Source organism: Astatotilapia calliptera, chromosome 7 (assembly GCF_900246225.1).
Source record: "Astatotilapia calliptera chromosome 7, fAstCal1.2, whole genome shotgun sequence".
NCBI classification, from domain to species: Eukaryota; Metazoa; Chordata; class Actinopteri; order Cichliformes; family Cichlidae; genus Astatotilapia; species Astatotilapia calliptera.
In genome coordinates, this window is record NC_039308.1 from 60,578,735 (window position 1) to 60,594,440 (window position 15,706).

The 15,706-nt window shown below is 40.1% G+C and overlaps 1 protein-coding gene across 5 annotated transcripts in view; it reads right to left on the bottom strand.

Annotated features, from left to right (window-relative positions):
• LOC113026980 (zinc finger protein 469-like) overlaps positions 1–15,706 on the bottom strand; it is a 227,278-nt gene that overhangs the window by 195,055 nt on the left and 16,517 nt on the right. For 3 of the 5 annotated variants that reach the window (XM_026176331.1, XM_026176329.1, XM_026176332.1), the window contains exon 2: positions 14,413–14,472. The exons of 1 other annotated variant lie outside the window; for it this stretch is intronic. The gene's annotated coding sequence lies outside the window, so the exon portion shown is untranslated. Of the gene's footprint in view, positions 1–4,966; positions 5,089–14,412; positions 14,473–15,706 lie in introns of all 5 variants that reach the window. One more of the 5 variants, XM_026176330.1, reaches the window with a different exon arrangement.

Consider the following 15,706-nt stretch of genomic DNA (forward strand, 5'->3'; position numbering starts at 1 on the left):
TCCTGAATCTTATATTTAAGGCTACAAATATTGACATGAGCTACTGAAAAATCTTTACCGGAGAATCCGGGAATAAGTATAGGGTCAGACATCTGCAGACCGATCGATCTCAACAGCTACAGATGACAACATTGCTGAAGTCTAAATATTAATTCCGGAGTTCTGTGACCTTGGTTTAACCAATAATTTGTCATATTTCAGGACGGCAATATCACCTCTGTCTCTGGCCGCTCTCAGCTGTGGTAACAGTTCTTTCCTCCTCTTCCTGATGGACTCTGAAAAATCCTCATTGATGCAAAGATTGATACCTTTCAGTTTTTTGGCAGATGAGAAAATTAATTGTTTATCTTTAAATCGTTGTAGTTTGACCACAATCTGCCTGGCTCGTCCATTTTCCTTGTATGGACCGACTCTGTGAGCGCGTTCAATTTGAATGCTGTCACTATCCAGGCCCAGCTTGTTCTTCAGCATATGTCGGACTTTCTTCTCTGATCCTTCCCACGTTTCTGCTTTTTCATCTATTAATCCATCCACCACAACGTTGTTCCTTCTCGATTGATTTCCTAAATAATCCATCTTGGTTGCTAATTCTCTGTGTTCCTCACGAAGGTGCTGACCACCGATTCAAACTCTTTTAGTTTGCTTTTAATGCACCTCTCTTCAGTTTGCAGCTCGGTGACAACCCCATCCGTGAATTGCAGGCTGGATTTAACATCATGTACATCCCTCAGAATGCTGTCCAACCTTTTGTTAGTTCCATCCATGATTAATTGGACAAATGTCTTAAAGTTATCTTGCTGTTGGTGAATTAGATCTTTGTAAAACTCCCGTTGCTGTTCCAGCATAGCATTCAGCGTGCTAACACTGACATAGCGTCATCCTCTGCCGGTAGCACCTTAACGGCCTTCAGGGGCGTATCGACCAGATCGTTTTGCCCCCCCACCCATGAAGATCGCTTCGTGTACAATGGAGTTCACAAAAACGTATATGTGAATCAAATTATACGTGATACGGTGCGATAGGGCTGAACGATTATGGAAAATAATCTAATTGCGATTTTTTGCCCCAATATTGCGATTGCGATGCGATATGCGATTATTTTTTAAGGTCTTTGTCTTCTGTATTATTAAACAAAGACAAGCAATACATCATATAGTATGGCCAATACTATATTACATTAATTTTAAACTGTTCTTTCCTGGAAGACAGACCTCTGTTATGATGACATGAGGTGATGCATGAATTGATGACTGACATTTTTATTTAACTTCTTCAATCACAACAGTATATTTGAACATACACAATAGTTTATTTTTAGCTTACAAACATCTGAGCATAAAGTGCTGACAAGGAACCCTGGTGTAAACATTAAAATGAAAGTCAGTACAATGTGCAGATTGCAGAAATATACATAAAAAAAATCAGTGGCTTTACCACACTCAGTTTTTCGACATCTGTGAACTACTAGACAGTCATTCAATTAAAAAATAATATTAAATAAATAAAACTAATAAATAAAAAATACACACATCTTACTGATCTCTGCAGTCAGTAACATTACACATAAAGTGCAAACATAATAGCAATTGTATAAACACACACACAAACACGCCTTTAAAATTTAAAGGCGTGAAATTGGACGGTCTAGCCTTCTGATTAGCTAATCAGAAGGCTAGTTCTGATTAGCGTCACCGCTGTCTCGGTGGAGTTTAATAAACTCGGCCGTCTGCTTCTTGCTATCTAAAATATAACCAGACACTGGTGTAAATTCTCGACTGTCTCATACTTCTGTTTAATAAGTTTTCTGTTTGACGTTTAGTCAGCTGTGTGAAAACCAAGGAGGAACCCACCCGGGGGATTAATAAAGTTTTATTTTATCTAATCTAATAACTTTAATCTCAGCCAAACCGATTTACTCACGAACAAACAAAACACTGAAAAAAGCCCAACAATAACATTTTTAGGTTGTCTAAGTGACTTATATATTACGTTTAACCCGAGCAGCGAAACTCCGCGGTGATCTGAAAATGATGTGCCGGGAGTTGTGCCGTTCTCGGCCGCATCAGTAACCCTCGAGCTCCCGGCTAGCTGTCGAGCTGGTGGGTAGCAGACGCCTCTGAAAACGTCGAAGCACTTTTGCAAATATGGGATATCTTGATAAACCGAGCAGATATTTGATGTTTACACAACTACTTTCTCGCCTGAAAATATGTTAAAAGTTTATTTTGTGACCCAGAAAGATTAGTATGAGTAATTTTAAAACTTAGTAGCGGCCGCCATTGCTGGAAACTGGAGTTTGGCTGGGCCGCGCTATGAATTCTGGGATATGGTAGTAATTTGGACAGCCTTCGGCACGTCGCTGTGACGTAATCGGTCTACAAATGCGGCCTCAGGAGGATGCAGCCCATGAATTTGGACATGTCCAGAGTATAATCGCAGCCTTTGCGGTTAGAAAATTGCACTTGATCATGTCGCGATATTATCGCAAATGCGATATATCGTTCAGCCCTACGGTGCGACGTTCTTTCCACACTCTCTGCAGTGAACTCGACGTGTCATGCAAACTATGTCTTATGGAGTGAAATGATTTTCAGTTCAAGTTATCATTAATATGTCAGGAGATCAGAGGAGCAGCACAACACTGCAAGTCTACAGCCATCTGTAAAACATGGCAGAGGCTCTGTCATGGTTTGGGGCACATTTCACCCAATGGTGTTAGGGGAGGGGGTCTTATCAAAATGGATGATTTATGAACACAGAAAAAGATATCAATCCACTATCAGGAAAGCATCTGACTGACAACGGCTTCATTTTTGGTGCAACAATGATCCCAAGCCCACAACCAATGCCGTTTAAGCCTGCCTGGAAACAAAAACACACAAGTGGAGCACTATCAGTCATGGATTGGCCTCCCCAAAGCTCGGATGTCAGCATTATGAAGACTACTTAAAGGAATTACAAGAAAACTGCCCAAGAGAGTTCAGGCTGCGTTGAAGAATAAAGGTAGTCATACTAAATGTGGAATATCAAGCGTGTTAGAACTGTTTGAGCTCTGGGGTTTTGGGGGAGTTTTGTTTTGCCTTATATACTGTATACCCATTGCACATGTTTCAATAAATCACTACACCTATTCCCTATTTACCTAGCAAAATATAAAGAAATGAGGCCAATTCAAGATTTTGCACAGTTCTGCAAAATAACTAATTAATTAATCTCTTTTTTCTATTGTATCCAATTTTACTGTTACCTCTTACCACATTACTAATATCATCCCTATTTGAATTTTGGACTGATTTTCTTCCCTCTGTGTCAAAACACTACCTCTTAATAAAAAGCTGGAATTGATGCAGCAGCTCTCTAACAGATACGTGTTTAATTTGTGACAGATGGAATTGAAAAGCATCCAAAATAAATGAAAACACACCATTACTTTGATACTACAAGTCCTTATTTTCCACTCAACCAGTGATTTTGCCACAGGCTGTTAGTGCAGTAGATGTCAGCTTAACCAACTATGGATACCAGAGATAAAACAGACTTTCATGAACATATGGATACGGTAATTGTATCCATGGGGTAGCAGCTGTGCAAATATAGAGAGAAAAAGATTCACCAATGAGAAATTAGATGAAATTGAACTAGCTCGGGCTTGCAACTTTGGATCACTGGTCACAATCACTTCAAGAGGGCAAGAAAACAACTATAAATATGTACTTGTATGTGTGCTTTAACAAAAATCACTGCTTTCTCAGTGAATGGGCCCTAAGAACACCCCTCTGTTCAGTATGATTTATTCACACTTGAAATAGCCAAGAAGCCTGAATTTCACCAGACCACAATGACAAAGCCTATGCTGACAGTAATCCAGATCACATTGGCTCAGTCACATATATATAAAGGTTTCTCAGTGGAGTTCTTGAGTTGTGTTCACTACATCCTCTTACAGGTGGACATTACATATTACCCCACTAATGTACACATATGTTAAACCTCCTCATCCATGTACAAAAGAAGGGGGTGGGGGAATAATGACATTACTGACACAACACTGTGATCAATAGAGAGTAAGTCAAAATTATTGATGGTCTGTGTATCTGATTCAATTATAATAAAAAGACATTCTGTGGTTGTTGTCATTGATTTTCCTGAACAGATGATGTCAGAGTGTAAGACTAGATTTCACTGTTCAGCCAAACCCACATCTGTGACAGAATAAGGGACCCACTTCCATTTTAGACATTTCCCTCATCACTCCTCTCCTCTGTTTTCCCCAAAACACACTTTCCTTACCAACCCTGTCGCTCTGCAGTCAAACTGACAGTCAGTCTGAGCACAAGTCGTGCCCCAGACTAAAGGAAAGGACAAAACGGATAAATCAAAGTGAAATGGCATTTCAGTTTAATTGCATACACGGACATTTATATGCATCAGCATTTACGCCAGCTGGACAATGAAGGCAAGCAATGCTGAGTTAAATGACATTTTCCATTGCTTCATTACTTAACGCCCGTGCGCGGAGATTTTTACCCCGAACTCACTCAACGGGACTGCAGCAGAGACAGGAGAAGCTGCCCAAGTCTTTAGACTCCACTCCTTTAAACTCCACTCCTAATTCTAAACGGTTACACACGAAAACACGTGAATGTCCTCCATCTGTTTTGGTCCCCATCCCCTTCTTTCCACTCTCCTAACTCTGCTCAATGTAAAAAGGCCCTTTTGGCATGAAAGTGCTCCACATATTTGCTCCAGTGAAGTCGATTATTATTCCAAATTCTGACAGATGACAAACATACTGCACTCACTCGCCCAACCAGCCTCAGCATTATGGCATGAATATTTTCACACTGGTAGATATTGATCCCTTGTGGCTAACTCTACCTCTTACGTAACTCACTGTCATATTGGTCCAGGAATATTTGAAAAAGGCAGTCGGCCACTGAACTACTGCAGCTAGGGACTCACTCACTTTTGTCCAGGTGCACTCAGTCCCCCTTGTGTCTTCAAGGACAACTAAATCACCAACCTTCTTCTAGATAACAATGGAATGACTGGATCTTCCTGAGCCACCAGCCTGACTCCAAATTCCATCTGTAGGAGAATAGAGAAATGATTGTTCCTTTACCACTCCAAAACAAACACAGTAGGTAACTTGCATTCTCTGCAAGATTATGTCTGCAGATGGTCAGTGATCACCAATGGTCACTCTATTTAATTATTCTCAACAAAGCCAGCAGGTTTACTTTTTCCCTACTCTTATTTTTTTCTTTCGTCTGCCCTGTCAGCCTCTTTCTGTCTTCTTTTAAACACCACTCCCTCATATCTCTGCTTGCCTTTGGCTCTCAAACAACATCAGAGTTTTACACACCCGGTCAAGGTCAACCAACACCCACCATTCACTGATAACCTTCGCAGCTGTTGCTGCAAATGTGCTGACTGTTTAACCTCAGCTATCGCTGAAAAACAAATACATATACACATTGTTTATATATATACGCTTATGCATAGAAATCGACATGTCACATAATTTGTGTTTATCTGGGACAGACAGAGAAACAAAAGATAGGGATGGACAAATGAGGGCGTCACAGCCTCAATCTCTAAAAATATACATCTCACGACTCCTGGTTTTTAACAGGTCGTAGGAGGTCCAAGGAAGAACATGAAAAATGATTGTTTTTTTACCTAACTGAGATGTCGTTATAAAAGCAGCTTATAATGGGGACCATGAATGTAAAACCTGACTGAATTAGAAATGGCACACGTCCAGGGCTTCTGACGTGTGAATCAGTGGAGCTTGAATCTGAAAATGGAGTTCAGCAAGTTCAAACACAGATGAAGATGGATTGGGCCTATTACACTGGTATGTATCTTTCAACAGCTACAACATTTTCCTTGAGAATATGAAATCACCAAATCTAGGGGTCTGGTGCCAAAAAGTCCACAGTCTGTATTTAAAAGTGAGCACTTGATTCATTTGAAACCTAAACCCTAATGATGTCATGAGGAACAGGTCAAAGAAGATCATCTCTTTTTTGAGTGACACTGGTTGGCAGGGGAGAAATTAATAGGATATATGAATGTTTGATTGCACTGATCAGAGCTGAACCTGAATATTCAATTATTTTGATATTGTTCTTTTCAAATGCTTAAATGCTTAACTCAGACTCTCAACATCTTTCCTGCTCAGAGTAGTAATCTGATTCCCATGTCCAATCTCCCATACATATGCGTGTATTTATTTGGTGTCCACAGCAATCTTCTCTATTCATCATTCAGAAAAAGTAATGTTCTGAAAAAAAAAGGAAAGGTGGAGTGTGGGAAAGAATGAAAAATTTAAATGCCCTTTGCTAAATGTTGCGAAAAACCCAAGAGACACAAGTAAGGGATCAGGATCTGGATAACTTCCCTTCCAGATGAACACAGGGGCCAAATTTATAACTAGTCTGCCACATACTAACAAATACGGTTACAAAATTGGCAGTCTGGTGGTTTACGTGAATAGTGTGGCCTGAGATGGAGTCAAAATCCCAGCCTTAAGTATTTTTATAGGCCATTCCTCTTTCACTTCACCTCATTGTTATTAACTTAGCAACACTGTCACTAAATTTAGCAACAGCTGACACCCGGTTAACGGCATTCCAGCAGGAAAAAAGGGCTCCTGACTACAAATATGGTGACTTTTCAGTATATTTTGTCACCAATCAGAACTACCAAATACCTTTAACTAAATGGTGTTTGACACAATGCTGCCTTGAGCAAAGCAGATGATATGTGACATTAAATATAACACGTGAAGGTGTGTGAACCACAGTTTGTTTTGCTAATTTCTTGGAAAATGCACCACCATGCTAATGTGAAAACAGCGAGTCAGACAAGATAATCCAAGATTTTCTAACATCTGTTCTCAGCTTTTGCAACAGTTTATAAAAGGGGCCCATTAAATCTTTTCTGCTTTTGTGTGCATGCATCTGTGTGCACATGTTTCCATTAAGTGGGATATTAAACACAAACTGATTAGAAAATGCATCCTGAGAGTATACAAGCATAAAGCTTATTGCAAAATTACATAAATATCTCCCGCTATTAAAGCTCATTCATCAGCTTAGGATGTTTACTTCACATTATTTATCAGTATCACCAAATCACTCCACAGTTTGTGCTCATATAATGCGGTAACCAGCCGAAGCAGAACACAATTTATGGGTTTAAATGAACAAAAGAGATGTTAAAGTTCTTGATGATGGCCATGATGGCTGATGCATGCACAGACAAAAGTAATTAGATCAAGAAAAAAAAGTCACAACTCTTGATGTATGACATTGTGAAATTCCAGCATAATCCTAACTGCACTTTCTTCTGTTGATTGTGGCGCTGCAAGCTTGACCTTTTTTCACTGGAATTGAATTTTCCAATGTTATTCTGGCACATTTGTCACTCTCTTTTCTTTTTCCAAATATATGAATCACAGCCTGTCTGTCTATAACATAACAGCTTAGAAGTGAAGCTACTGAGGAAATAACAAACAACAACTTGGCGGTGATGAGGTAATAACGAGGTCTTCACAGTTAACTGCTGGATCCTCATGAGTTTTAAGTCTTTTCTTTCACACTGTGTTAAGATGAAGTGCAGTTTAAGAATGAAAATGGGTACATTTTGTGTGTGAATCTTGCTTTTCTGTCAGAGCTGAGGCGGGAATGAAAGCAGAACACAACAAGAGCCAGCTAAAATACCCTCAGATAAGATTTTGTGTGTCCCCGGTCACTTGGTTAAAATTGATCCAAGCAAGTCTATGGCACGGAAGAAAACACCATGTGTGCCGAATGTCTACCCCCTTGTGGACGCAAGACATATTACTCAGTCTTTTTTTTTCTTCGAGTTTCATGCAGGACAATCTAACATAAGAATAAATATATTAAAACCCCACACAAATAAAAACTGGCAGACTGGGTGCAGTTGGATTAGCACAGCTGTTATTGTGGAGGTATGTGAATCCTCAAGTGCTCACTGTCCTTGTGAATACAACTGTCAGGTTAATCTCCATTAACTGGAGACAAACATGTGGTTTTACTATTTATGCCAAGCAACGTCGAAAACCTGTAGAGGCTGCCAACTCTGAGCCCTACAGGCTTTTAATGAAAGCAAAGCAGTGTGCAATTAACCTGCAAGCTGATGAAAAATCACACTATTGTCTCATGTGTTCCAGCTTTACACTAATAAACCAAAATATAGCAATGGCCCACATCCTCTTTACACACACTGCATTGCTCATTCAGCTCTCACTTCCTCTTCCCATCTGTCTAGTGAGAGTGAGGTTGGCACTCAAAGCACCCGGGAAAAGGATACAGGAAAGGAGATTTTTCTGAAACTGATCCTGAACTCTGATAGGTCTTTCCGCACAGACGGTGAATGACTCGGTTTCTTGGAGGCACGACTGCAGAGAGACATAGGCAGTTTACATCCCAGCAGTTGCAGAACTGTTTTGGGTGCCTTCTGGCAGCATGGCTAATCTCTGGCACTGATCTCAGAACTATTGCTCAGACAGTCATTCGATATGGCACAGTCTTGGCTTTGTGCTGTCGATTAATCAAAGAATTTTCTTGGCATATAACAACAGCTGGGACAAAGAGCAGTTTGAGTATTCAACAGAAGTAGCTGTGCATAAAGATAATTCAAAATAGACACCACATTGCAAACAGCCATCTTGTGCTTCAGCATCTTGCTTTAATCAGACACAGACAGATTCCATTCACTGGCAATTAAAACCCTCTCTCAAGACGGATACAAATAGTGCCATTCATCACAAACTGGGCAAACTCTTTTTGTATTTCACTTCCTAAGTCTGTCTAAAGCAATTTTTTGTCAATGATTATCTTCCCCGTATGCAACAAGCCAATGTACAACAGTCAAAAAATGCACAAGCACACAGAAAATATGATCTTGCGTGGGATAAAAGATCATTTTAACGATAATTAATATCAACTTGAGCCACATAAAAACGAGATTCCAAGTACAATACAACTGTATTCACAAACTACAGGTTTGTTCAGAACCTTTGAGGGAAATTAACACTGATAGTGAAATCAGCATTTGTGTGAGTAATTCAGGCTGTGTAATAAAGTGGATACATGTCATCCAGCGCCAGTGTTGTGAAGGGGTTTTAATACACTCGAGGGAAACTGGCCCCAATCTGAGGTTACAGCAACTCCAAATCCACTGATAACAACAAGAATAATTACCATCACTATCCACAGTTTACAGCACAGAGAGAGTGGCAGGGCATTTGCCATCTGCCTTGAAACCAACGTGACTCCCCAGCTGTATTATGGATATTATTGTTGGCTGTGGGAAAGGTACTTCTTCTCAGCAGGGATAAATGGCATCCACATGACATTTATGAGGAGCATTTGTGTTGATCATTTCATAACAGCTCGTGCAGGTGGAGCCCTTTTCTCCTCAAAGGCTTTATGTCACCCACCAAATGATGAAGCCACTGCTTCAGATCATGCACAGCATTCTCCCATCAAATACACACAAAGAAAGCCACTAGCTGTCAATCATTTTAACTGACCCAGTCTCTCATATCCCACAAAAAGAATCATCAGTGATTGCCAGGCAGCAGGTCTATAAAGCCTAGTGTTTAAACCGTCTAGACAGACTGGGGGACTGGCAGCCCTGGGCATCTGAGCAGTACGCTGCACCCTTGTTTAACCACAACGATTGCTCCACTGTCATTTAACACCATAAATCAACTTCTTGCATATAAACAGCCTATAAGTGTTTTATACTTTTAAAAGCTCAGTGAAGGAATTTCCTTTTGATTAAACACATTAGCAGACTTGATTATGACACTAAACACGGCAGTATAATAAATCACAGTAAAGCTACCATATAGATTCTTAGGTTCCAAAACAATGTGCACCGCACGTGTCTGGGTTGATTTTGCAGCTCGGTGGGGAAAAGTGAGACAAAGCACAATTGTCTTTGAGACTGAACTGAAACACTGTTTGAAATGCATGCACAGTAAGCAACACCGCACTGAGGTGTGCAAGTCTAACATTTCACACAGTTATCAGGGCAAATAAGAATAGCTGGGACCCTGGGCAAAGTTTTCTTCTTGCCAAAAAACAAATATTATTTCCCCTCTTTAACTGACCAAAGACTGACAGAGACATACTGTACTAGGCCTCTCCTCAGTGTTTCCAGCTGAAACCTCACATAGCCCTCAATTTAACATGGCTTGCAGTGATGGCTGGAAAAAATTAAACCGCTGCTCACATTATCATATTAATTACCACAGCGTATTTTCGCTCACCGGGAGGTGAGAGAATGACAGAATGAAGAATCACAAAAATGAAAGTGCTGTCTAACCAGAGGAATTTGTTTACACGGAAGTCAAGGGGCAAAAAAAGAAAAGTAGAGAAACATTCGTAAACAGTAAGAGAAGACTTGCAGAAGAGGCTTTTTTTTAAAAAGAAGCTAATTGCAACATCAGGCTGACAGATCTCACACTGAGGCAATTAGCACACTGAGCTATGTTGGTGCTTTTCAAGATCCCCAGACTTCCTCGAACTAAATACAAGTCTGTGACTGTATATTTAGGAATCTGCAAATGTAGATTAAAAAAACACTGAGAGTGGGAATAACTTATGCACAGCTTTGACAAGACCACCAAACAGTCGGGCTGCTGCGATGTGAACTGATAGTGTCTAGCCCTTGTACGAGCCCCGCAATATCATTGGAAGGAAGTGGACCTGTTATTGTTATGACCTCAAAGGCTTTGGGTGGTCCACACACGCACAAAGAGACAACCAGAGAAAGACAACAGACAGCAGGCACACGCAAACACAGCTATGGGGAAATATTTTGATACAAGCTCTCCAAACACCTGCCATTTCTGTGCACCGTTCCACTGACCTACAAGGGCATGCAGCGCATTCACCACAGATGGTATTTAATCTCTGGAAGGATATTTTTCTGTGTAACTAATGCAAACTGTTTCCAATAACACATCTGCACAGACAAGCTCATCCAGTGATGAATCATAATATTCCAAACAGTATTTGAACTTAACAATATATCTATAAACAAATGCACACACGCGCACATGGAAAGAGATATGCATCAGTCACAGCGTAATATAGTTTCCACAGTCTGTCAGTGAATGAGAGCCGATACTGGCAGAGGTTCATCGTGGCTAAAGTACAACGCAGACCTGTCCAAACAACATGTTCAGCCTCGCTCAAAATAAGCAGGAGAGAGCTAATCTCCACACAAAAGACACGATGCTGAACGCATTAGCACGACAAATCCGAGAAAATACCAAGGTGTTATGCCAAGCAGGGCTTTACTCATCCATTGGTTAGTTATTTTCTTTTCGCACAGTGGATCTAAAATTAGGTCCACTAACAGCCTAACGTAAGGTAACGTGTGCGCGGTGTGCTTTTCTTCTGATGAACACTTGAACCTGTTTGGATTTAGAGGTCACATCAATCTGTTTAAATACATTTCATCAGCACCCAGCAGAGTGAAACATTACTGTATCCTCTTACAGGAAAGAAGCCTGAGCCCTGGCAGGGCGCAGGTCAGATAGCCACCTTCAGACAGACTCAAAAAGATATGCTCATGCTGGCTTTAACAAACCTTTGCAACAGCTCTGTCATGCTCACCTAACACACAAAAATTACACGTACACTCAGAAAAATAGAGACAATCAGTAAGTGGATGTCAAGTGTTCCATTTGTAATATGGTGTTTAAATCATGATTTTGATCCACTGAAAAAGAGGTGAAACTCACCTCCAAAGTCCCTTCAGCCTTTAAAAGGTCCATCTCCTGGCTGATAATGCTGTCACAAACATGCTTAGCAATGTGCACAGCTTTAACCAAACCTCATCACACAGAATCAAAGTAAAAATTTACTGGACAAAAGTTGTAACATCAGAGGCTTTGTGAGCGGTTGTGAACAGGTGAGGTAGAGTAAATGGGTCAGGGTGTGCATTAGCAAAAAGCAAAGACACAAGTCAAAAAAGTGAAACGTTACTTTCTTATTGTTTCACATGAGTAGTGTTTTAGTGCCATATTGTGGGGTTTTCTGAATGCTGCTGAACTACATCCTGCACCCAACCTGCAGCTTTTTATGATTCACTATGTTTTATAGAGTAATGCCCTAAATTAGATGCAATTCTGTTGGCTCGGGGCTACAACGGTACTGCAAAAAGCTTGGAACACACACACGTGATGAACACAGCAAAATAAATTACATTTAAAAAAATTGTGTATTTATTAAAACACCTTCAGACTGCTCCTATTTATCACCATTCCCTTTAATTTTTAAGAAGGTATGGTTGAGTTATTCAAATAAGCATCTGTGGGGGTTTTCTTGTCTTAAAAAGCTGCCCTGTTGACTGGTAGGGAAAGTACAATACATAATGGAAGGTATTTTCTGTGTTTTTGCATCACTGTTAAAAAGATTTCTGCACTGAATTACAGACATTAAGCAATTCCTTAATTCGCTTCAGGGAAGAACAGTTCATGCTTTTGCACACACATCTTTTTTTCTAAATCTTGATAACTTGTGAGGAAAATATTTTCTCAAGATGCTTTATACTGAGCTGGGGGCTGTTGTTAATAATGTGTTCTATAAACTGTGTTGAGGCCCAGAGGTGGTTAATGACAAAGCACATCTCACACCAAATGTTCCTCTTTGTTGGATTTCTTCCATTTTAATTAGATCGGTTATGCATTCAGTGGTACATCCTCTGGATTACCCAACTGCTCCTTGCTAGAAATTTACAGTATAGAAGCAGATTGCTTGGGGTGATTAGACTGATTGGGGTAATCATATTCAACGGTAAGTTCAACAAAAGATCAGTCACCCATGCCCACATTTCAGATACTTACTAAAATAAGCAATATACCATCAGTATGTCATGATATTTGAGAGCTAAGAACCTAGAAATTTACTAAGACAATATATATATATAAACAACTTCAGCAATCATCACTATTATATCACTGCCTCCTAGTGGCTGGAGCTGGATTCACAGGCCATTGCATGACCAGGAATGCTCTGCTCCAGTGGTTCCACATTTTACCACTCTCTGCTCCACAGAGTGCTCTGGAGAGCTGGAGAACAGTTGCACCGACACTGTGTGAAGCTTCCTGCTGACAAAACCGAATAATTTTCCAGTGACACTGGAAAAGTAGACTTGCATTCAAGACAAGAGCGCAACCAAAAAATGCAGAACACAGTATTTTTCAGCATGTACTTACTCTTCTAATACCCCTCAACTCAAAGAACTTATATATAGCACAACTGTAGCTTAAATCTGGACTTTTAACTACTGAACCTTAAGATATACAATGTTTGAACTCACTGACACTTCAGGGAAAGTGCTGATAATAGTCTTAACACCTTCCCATTGTAGATTTATGTTGCATTTTGAAGCAGCTGGAACGTTCTGGGTCGTGTTATGCAAAACGAAGCTTTAAAAATAAGCCTATTCCATGCAGTTGTCAACACTGTGTTGCTAGCACTGACAGTTCTTACAGTACATCCAGCAGTTTTGATCAGGCATTTTTAGCCTGACAATGAAGGAATCCAGTGGGGTTACTGTTAATACAAGTCAAAGACCACCACAATCTTCCACAAAGTAGAAAAAACATTTGCAAAATTTGTCACCCTTTAATATTATGCTATGTGAATGCTTTTTTCCTGCATTTATAAAATAAATCTACTACACTGAAAATTGTGACCTTGTATTTCTGGTAAAAGGCCTAAAAGTTTTGCAATTAAATGTTTACCTTTACAGAAGGATGTTAATGTGTTTGTTTGTTTGTTTGTTTTTTACCACGGATGGTCATGAAAGACAGACAAATTGAATACATTATACAATACTTACATTAATTGAATCTGTATGTTATACTGTGTAACATTAGAAGGTCACATACATGGCATTTGGCACTAAAGATACATACAATCACATACAGTTGGTATACATGCATTACAAAACAATAATTGGCTATTAATTCATCCATCCATTCACTTCCGCTTATCCTTTTCAGGGTTGCTGGAGCCTATCCCAGCTGCCATAGGGCGAGAGGCGGGGTACACCCTGGACAGGTCGCCAGTCTGCCGCAGGGCTAACACACAGAGACAAACAACATTCATGCTCACATTCACACCTATGGCCAATTTAGACTGATCAATTAACCTGTCCTCACTAACTGCATGTCTTTGGACTGTGGGAGGAAGCCGGAGTACCCGGGTAGAATCCACGCAAACACAGGGAGAACATGCAAACTCCACACAGAAAGGCCCCGGCCTGATGGGGAATTAAACTCATTTTTGCTGTGTAGTAACAGCGCTAACCACCGTTCCACCGTGCAGCAGCAAAAGTAATTTCTCACTTAACTGTTTGAGTTCCTGTTGGAGATGTACCTCTTTGAGCTCTCTGTTGCTTGGTCCCACCCTCCTGTGAGAGACCAGAGGAACAGTGTGTTACATACACAGAGTTATGTAAAATAAGATTCAGATCAGAACCAAAAAAGTCTGATATATCACAAAGAACATGCAGAAGAGCTAAGGCACACATCGATCTTGATGAAAGACAAATACGCACAACAGGATGTTGCCAACAAAATCAGGAAAAATAAATGCTTAGTGCACAGAAGTCAGACTCCTTTTAGTACATGTAAACTCTCCGAGCACATGTGGGCTGCATAAGAAAAGCCATTAAAAAAAGCAATTAAGAAACAAACAAACAAGCAAACACATAAAAAACACCTGCAAATTTCCCACTCTGTCTTTCAACATACAGAAGTAAAAGTAAATGTTTAAGACATTCACTTTTGATGAGCCAAACATTTACAGAACATATGCTGAAGAGGAATTACTGCGTTTTCAACAATGTGTCTCACTTTTTCCACATTCAATCAGTCGACTGACATTACAAAGAAATACAGCAGTCATAAATCAAAGAAATGTGTTGGCATAGCCTGTTGGCATAGCCACCTTCCTTGAGTTTGCTAAGACGGGCCATGGTTAATGTCTTAGTCAGTAACACTGCTATAAAACCGACAATGATGACAAACCTCTGGCAAAGTTGAAGTTACCAATCTGAACAACCATTCTCATGTTGTGATCCATTCTTAATTTGCAACACAATGCCTTTCAATTCAAAATACAAGAAAAGATTTCAAAGCTATCCAGCAGCCCTAATTGGACACTTGGCAGGCCAGCTTTTGTCCGCGGGCCATATTTTTGACCTGCCAGCCTCATGCTTACTGGAGCCAAATAAAAGTGACTCTTCAGAGTCACAGCATTGTTTTCCAACTCTTTCAGAAAGCCAACAATGAAACAGTAGGATTGCTTCAGCTGTTGAAAAGGAAAAAAAAACAGCCCTGGCAAACTAAACAGTGCAAACAATACTAATCAATCAGAAGAATGACAACAGAACAACCCAACCCAAACACTGCAGCGGTAAAAACGGAATGTCAAACACTGGGATCACATATTTTTTGGTAAGACACAAAAGAGGTTCATGTGTGCTGCATGCACAGCAACAGCTAATGGAATATGATTTCTCCAGGTTCAACAGCAACATAAAAGCAAAAAAGATAGGAATGATTTTGGAATGGCGCATAAAGCAATGGTAACAATGATACTCAGTGAAAACACAGCGGCTTTACTGTTTATCCAGAGTCTGT